This window comes from Otolemur garnettii, unplaced genomic scaffold (genome assembly GCF_000181295.1).
Source record: "Otolemur garnettii isolate 467f Iridium unplaced genomic scaffold, OtoGar3 scaffold00182, whole genome shotgun sequence".
Taxonomy (NCBI): Eukaryota; Metazoa; Chordata; class Mammalia; order Primates; family Galagidae; genus Otolemur; species Otolemur garnettii.
In genome coordinates this window covers 537,799-545,962 of record NW_003852577.1, presented here as the reverse complement: position 1 = coordinate 545,962, position 8,164 = coordinate 537,799, and positions in this window count along the sequence as shown.

Below are 8,164 nucleotides of genomic sequence, written 5' to 3'. Positions count from 1 at the left end.
GTTGGTCACTCCTCACGGCTGGACGGCACTGGCACTGTGCTCTGTTGGTCTGGCCATCATGTATTCCAGGGGAGGAGAACTAGCACCTAATACCAAGGGAAGAGGTGCCCAGAGTTGGGGCCATCACTAATGTGCCACGTAATGAAAGCTGACATGTTAATAAGAAAGAGCAAGGATGCTCTCCGTACGCTCACAGGGCAATGTCCAGTGTGGGCAGAAACATAACTCAGGTAGACCTTCCAGAAGACTCTCCAGGAATGCCCCCCAGCCTCAGCCCCTCACTGTGGCCTGGGTCTCAGCCTCCCACTTCTGAGTCTACCTACAGGTACTGGTGGCCAGTGCGGTTGGAATCTTTGTCCTCATAGGCAGAAAACTCATTTGGGAACATCTGAGTAAAATTCAGCAGCTTAGTGGAAACAGGATATCTGCAGTTAGAAGGGGGTTAGAAATTACCCTTGAGTGGACACAACCTAACCTAAAGTTGGTAATGTACCCTGTTCCCCCCATCCCCTAAGGCGCCTTGGTCTGTTACCTACTTAGTTCTGCCCTTGAGTATTGTACCGTGACTTAGCGCCTCCACCCTAATGACCTTTTTCTTAATCAAAAGACCACCTGCATGACTGAAACCTGAGACTATTAACTCTTTACTTCTTCATTCTGGAAACACTTGCCCTAAAATCTTAATAAAATGCATGAGAATTCAGTTCCCCGAAGCACCTATCTGCCTTGTGACGGCTGAGAGTCTCAGAATACTTTTTTTCCAAAAACTCTGCAGTGGTTATTTCTCAGTGCCTTCCTCAGGGTGGTTGAGAAAGTTCCCTTTTGGGAAGGCTGGTGGGTTTCTTCCTGCACCACCACGGTCACTTCTTATTGTTAAGTGAGAAAAGGTAAGTGCAGAACAGACAGAACAATATAGTAGTATCTTTCCTGTGAGAAAGGTAGCAGTGGGGAGTAAAACACCTATGTGTGTTTGTTTCTATTTTAAGGTGACCAGATGTCCTGCTTTTGGTGGGACAGCCCTGATTTTTAACAATTTGTCCCCTGTCCCGCAGCATTTTTAAAAAGTTCCGATTTTTGGAAGGAATGCAGGACAAGGTAGGGAACAGCGGGAGAACGGGAAGGGAATATATGGTTTTCGGCTGCCATGTGGCTATTTCTCCAGGATGAGTTTTATATTATTTTTGTTAATTTTATAATGTTAAACTTTAATAATAACAAATAATTGTTGAGAATTGATTATCGAGAACTGCTTATCAAAGTTTGCATTGTTGATCAGTTGTTTGAATTCGACCACCATTGTTTGGATTTAATGAACAATGGCATTTTTTGGCATTGGCAACCAGGAAAACATTTTGTAACTGTCTCTCAGACGATACACATCGTACTGCGTGCTAGTGCTAGTTAGACAAGTGATGTCAACACTATTCAGATAATTTAAGTAAGTTATTTATTTATTTATTTCATGAATTTAGCAGGCAGTACTCATATTATTTATATTTTATAGTGGCGGCAAAAAGTCTGGCACTGGCCTTGAAAGTGACACGACTTATGAGGTATCATTATTAAAAAACATATTGATAAGAAAAGGTTAAATCTGGGCATCAGCAAAAATCACAATAGAGAACAAATGGTTAGAAATATTTCATCATTTTGAAACAAACCATGTTCCATACAATAATGCACTAAACATTGTGGGATATGCGCTGTCCTTACCAGGAACTAAGGCTGCGACTGAACAAATTTTTTCTATGGTAAATAAAGTGTGGACATCAGAAAAATCACAATTAAGTGTTGAGACTTTGAAAGCCATTTTATGTGTGAAATATAATTTAACAAATTCTTGTAAAAAATTTCATGACCTTTTAAACAACGACGGCAATCTACTAAAAAATATTCACTCAAATGAGAAATATGCCAGTGAATAAAATAATACTATACATAATTTTTTAATGTATTATATTTGTAAATTGTACTTATGTTGAAATTTAAAAATATATATTACAATACTATTTTTGCGTTCTATGAAAATTTTTGTTGCTCCATATAGACCAAATTTTTAATTAAGAACCCCCAACCCCCCACCCCCATCAATGGTGTCCTGCTTTACCAATGTTAAAATCTGGTCACCTTATATTTTCATAATAAAAATGTAAACAAATCAATAAAAAATAATAGTGACAGCAATAGGAGAAAGATCTCTTAATGTACACCTTTATATATTATTTTGATTTTTGAAATAAATTGCAAAAGGAAAATACACTGTACTTGGATATTAAAGAACCCCAGGATGCTCAAACTTATTCATGTCTTCAGAGTGATGGAGTTATTTGGGGAAGTAATGATAGGGCCTATTCTTATAATTCCATAAGTTTCCAAGGAATCTTATATTTTACCAAAAGTCAACATAAAAAATGGTCTATTTGGTGATGTGTTTAATCGCCCCAACACCTTCCCCTAATAATATTGCCTACAATTCACTTGCCATACTTGTGCTTGCCTGAGGATATGGAAGGAAGTGTATTTTCTATCATTGTCAAACCCAAGCTACATTTAATGTGCAATTTAAAACATTGAAATTGTCAAAATAGAAGATCAGCCAGTAGTGTGTGCTGGCTCATGACAGCTACTTGTTAAATATTCAGGAGTTTTGTTAAACCATTAGTAGATTATAATCTGATACAAGTACATAAACAACAAAAAAAATACTTTCAGGTTGCAATGAGTGCTGCGAATGAAAAACTCAGGGAAGCAAAGCAGAGAAGGACCTAGAGGGAGCCCTCACTTATACCAGGTAATTAGGCAATGTGGCACTGGAAAGTTATATTGACTTCATAATAAGACTTAGAATTTCCACTTTTACTATTTCTGTAAGAGACTTGAACTGTATAGGGATTTTTTACTTAAATAGTTGACATTTATTCCACAGTTTGCATGTGCAAGGCACTATGTCCTTTGCCAGCACTATTTCACTAATCATCATCACAACTTTGTAGAGTAGCCACTGTGATGGATTCCCTTCCACAGAAAGTACATTGGGTCCAAAGCTGCAAATGGTTTGCACAGACCAATGAGCTGCAGAGCCCAATTCCAGACCTAGGGGCTTGGTTCTAATCATCACTAATTTCTGCATCAGCCTGAAAACCCATCACACTTTTATTTGGGAAAACTCAGAAAAGCATGGAGAAGAAAAATAAAATCACCCTAATTCTAGTTCCTAAAGATGGCCACTCTTAATTTTTTAATCTAAATCAGTGGCTTTCTGCTGTTTCTCCACCCCCAATCCACCGGAACTTTGTGACCCACTTCCATGAATCACTGGGCCTCGTGGGGATGCAGGACATAATCTGAGAAGTTCTATCACAGGAAGACAAGGCCCAGTGGAAAGAACAAACACCTCATTTAAAAGAGGAAGGGCTTTATTTCAGCCGGTGGAGCAACGGTACAGAAGAATTCAAAATGGCACTCCCGGGTGGCACCTGTGGCTCAAAGGAATAGGGCGCTGGCCCCATATGCCGGAGGTGGCAGGTTCAAACCCAGCCCCAGCCAAAAATTGCAAAATGGCACTCCCGACTGGCTCAGTCTTCTCCCTTTTTATCCGCAGTCAAAACATTCTGACCCACAAGTACCTTTCTCATTGGTCAGTTTGAATCAAACTGGAGAAGCGAGGTCTGGATTTTACAGAACCTTGGGCTTTTAGAGGAGCAGAAGCATGAGTTTCCAGGTCCCAGGAAGTGAAGTTTCTATAAATTCCAAAGAGCTGAGTCACCATGGGGAGGACCTCAAAGATGCATCCTTGGGGTCTCCTTGAGAAGACCTCTGTTCTCTTAGACCTTACTTTTTCCAGGTATCCTCTCTCAATTCCACATGTGTTTTTCACATGATCTGTCCACTGTTTGGTTTTATTCTCCTCCTAATAAATGGCATGTAGTTTCAAAGTTTGCATTGTCCTTGATCAAGTGTAAAGAGATAAGTCATTATTGGTGTGACTGAGCATCTTCCTTCACTGTCACAACCCTTCTGAGTGACATGTAAGCTCTCTGCTCAGCCTCTTGCTCTTCTGTTCCTAGAATGCTTAGGTATCATGGTGATATACACACAGTCACCTATTTAGTCACAGTGCATATGTTACCTGAGAGGCTGGCCTATATGAAAATACACATGTGAACACACACTTTTTTTTTTTGAAGATCTGGGTCAAATCAATTTATTTTTATTTTATTTAATACATGTGTTTATTAGGTTTCCACTTTTTGCCTTCACAAAATTAAACAGGCTTAAAATTTAATAACAATAATAATGTTTAAGATAAGGACTAGAAACAAAAACCTCGTAAAGAATGAAGGAAGATAAATACATTCAGAAATGAAATTAGACAATTGATACATTGAAATGTTAAACAACAAAAATAATAATAATAATGCAAAGAAAGTAACATTCACATTGTCAAGTAAGAGTATGTCTATTATAGAATGCTTTGACTCTGAGGTTCAGCATAGAGTCATCAGTTAATTATTATTTTTTTCAAAGTCTCAAAAAATAAACAACTAATATTTATAAATAAAAGTAAAAGACAATTAAAAAAAAAAAAAGATCATGCCAAATCCCATAGACAATAGAAAAAGAAGAAATACTTCAAAATCATTCTACTTAATCTGGATACACCTGATATTAAATTTAGAGAAAATATATTATTTGGGGGGTTTTTTTGGCCAGGGCTGGGTTTGAACCCCCCACCTCTGGCATATGGGGCCGGTGCCCCACTCTTTTGAGCCACAGGCACTGCCCCGAGAGAATATATTATTATAAAGGAGAAATTACAAACATATTTCACTTATAAATGAGGATATAATATCCTAAACAACATATTAACAGGTTGAATTAAAAATTAATGTTTAAGTAATGTACTTTGGTCAAAATTAAATCCAACTTATGTGAGAATTAGTCACTCTTTTCTTTTCTTTTCTTTTCCTTTCTTCTTTTCCTTTCCCCCACCCCCTCCTTCCTTCTCTGTCTGGTCTCCCCTTCCCCCATGCCCCACCATGTCATTAATTGCCATTAATTATCTTCATATCAATGTTGAATACATAGGATTCTTACTTCTCCAGCAATATCTCCATTTTTCTTAATGGCTGAATAATATTCCATTATTCATATACCACAGCTTACCAATTCATTCCTGGGTTGAGGACATTTAGGTTGTTTCCACATTTTAGCGATTGTAAATTGGGCTGTGATAAACAGCTGAGTACAAGTGTCTTTATAATAAAAGTTTTTTTTTTTCCTTCTGGATAGATGCCCAGTAATGGGATTGCAGGGTCAAATGGGAGGTCTAGCTTGAGTTCTTTGAGGTTTTTCCATATTTCCTTCCAAAAAAGGTTGTATTAGCTTGCAGTCCTACCAGCAGTGTAAAAGTGTTGCTTTCTCTCCACATCCATACCAGCATCTGCAGTTTTGAGATTTTGTGACATAGGCCATTCTCATTGGGGTTAGATGATATCTCCGGGTGGTTTTAGTTTGTGTTCCTCTAATAATTGGGGATGATAAGCATTTTTTCATGTGTTTGCTAACCATTTGTCTGTTGTCTTTAGAGAAGAGTCTATTCATCTCTCTTCCCCATTGATGTATGGGATTGTTGGTTTTTTTCTTGTGGATTAATTGAAGTTCTGTATAGATCCTAGTTATTAAGCTTTTATCTGATTCAAAATATGCAAATGTCCTTTCCCATTGGGTAGATTGTCTATTTGCTTTGGTTGTTGTGTCCTTGGCTGTACAGAAGCTTTTCAGTTTAATTAAATCCCATTTGTTTATTATTGCTGTTGTTGCTATTGCCATGGGTCAAATCAATTTTGATTTTTGTCAATTACAATCACTTTGAAAAAGTCACAATCACAAAGTTATTATAATATTTTCAAATAAATGTTTTGCAAAAGAAAAAAGCAAACTAAACTCTTCTTTAATCAGAGACTTACAAAAAATTATATTCATAAGGTAAGTAGATGGCCAAAAATCTTTTGAATGATTTTATAAGTTATTTTCTATATTTGGGAACCTTTCTGATCTTATGTCAGGCCTTGTCCAACATAATGATTTTCCTATTTATTCTGCTGTCAGAAGATTCCCCATATGGGATGTGGAGAGGGTTCTCTCATTCTATAACGAAAAGTTATGGACAATGCTGAGTACATTCTTTGGCCCTTAAGCACAGTTGGTCACTAGTTATGGGAAGAAACAGTCTGTTCGATTTCAAAAACCAGCAGTTATTTTAGAAGACACAAAGTTGTGGGAAGAGTGAACAGAGCTGATCATACTGTGGATGCTCCGGATTTACAAGGAGGTCCTACAATGGCGGGAAAAATTATCCTTCTGGCTGATGGAAGTTGCAGTTGTGAACAGCTACGTCCTTTACCCATTAGATAAGAAGGACGGTGGAGAAAAGGTGCAGACGCACCTTTGTTACAGGAAAAATCTCATCACTCAGCTTGTGAGCAACGGGAGGAACAGAATTCAACAAAGGAGGGAAGACCATCATCTTCCGACAGTGAGGAAAGGCTAAACGGGAAGATGCATCTTATGCAAAATGAAAAAAGTCAACAGGATTGCATGGTTTACAGCAGAGGAAAAGGGAAAGATGGAAGGAGAGAAACTATTTTCTACTGTGAGACACGCAAGAGGAAGCTTGGACTTCATCCTGGAGATGGCTTCAAGAAGTGTCACTCAAAAAGAAATTATAAACAAAAACACTGTAATTATTTTATATAACCTAAAAGAGATAAAATCATCAGGTGGATTCATATTTATGTTTGTCTTTTAAAACTGTAGGATAATTATAAGTAATCCACCAACCTCTTTCCCATCTAAAACAAGTAAGAGCTGAGGAGTATGTAGGTGGCAGAAAAATTGCATTGAATTAAATGACGAATGATGGCGTGTGTGTGTACTTACGTTGTTCATTGATCATAGGCAAAGGAGGAGACATCTCAGGTTTTGCTTGGTTAGTGTATCATCTGTCTGCAATTGTTCATCTGGTTCATCTTGAACTTCAAAATGGCACTTGTTCGATTTGGGAAAATATTAGTGATTCCTCTATACATTAATTTTTTTGTCAAGTGTTTAATTACAATATTTTTTGATGTGTAACGAACTTGTCATCAAGATGTTAAACAAAGTAATTTATGGAAAGATATATGCTAATAACTGACTGTGTACATTAACCAATTGAATGACATGAGCTATGACATAAAATGTAGAGGCTGTTAACTAAACTCCATTTTAGTACTTGATTTTTAAATATTGGCTTTTAATTGGTTTTCTCATTTTTTTTCTCTGCTTTTGCCCTTTTCATTCCCCAGTGTTCAGTTCCTAGGCCTTGCATAGCCCTGCCAGCTGTTTTCTCCTGCTCCGGAGTGATCCATTCCTACACGGGCTCTGGCTGCTCTTTTATGCCTGACAGTAGAGGTTCAATCCTTTTAGATTTAAGTGTTCATTGGAAAGGCTACATTAATAATTTTTTTTGTAATGCAAGTTTATTACACTAATATTTTCAAACCCCTGGGTTTGTAATAGAGATGAGGGAAAAAAAAACAACTAATCCTTGATAAGCAGAATTTTTTTTTCCTAAAAAAAAAGAACAAAGCTGATGGTCTAAAAGGTATCAAATCTCCTTAGATTTTTTTCCATCCACATGTAAAGTAAAACAAGTCCTGAGGGGAGGTGTTGTAGGTGTTTGTTAGTCCCTAGCAAACTGGTAGGTGTTTTGTCTGCTGCCATCTCTGGTTTTGTTTGATTAATGCATTCTTTCTTCAAGAGGACTCTTGGATGTTCCAAATGGCACTATCAACCTCAGAAAGTGTTAGAGAGTCCTATGTATGTTATTTATTTATTTTATCATATGCTGAATATTATAAAAACACTTTTTATGGGAGATAAAAGTCCTCCCTCTTTTTTGAGTTCTATATAGCCTCAGGTTTAGAGTAGTTCCAGCCCTCTGGTTAGTGGGGAAACCCAGGGGCTGCCGAGATGCACAGACCCCACTGCTCCTGGAAGGTCTCCTTCATGACAGGAGAGCAGCACCCCATTGTAGGGACCCTTTACTTCTTCATAAAATAAGCTGATTTAAATCCCAGTTTGGACCCACCGAGTGATGAATCTTTTTTTTTTTTTTTTT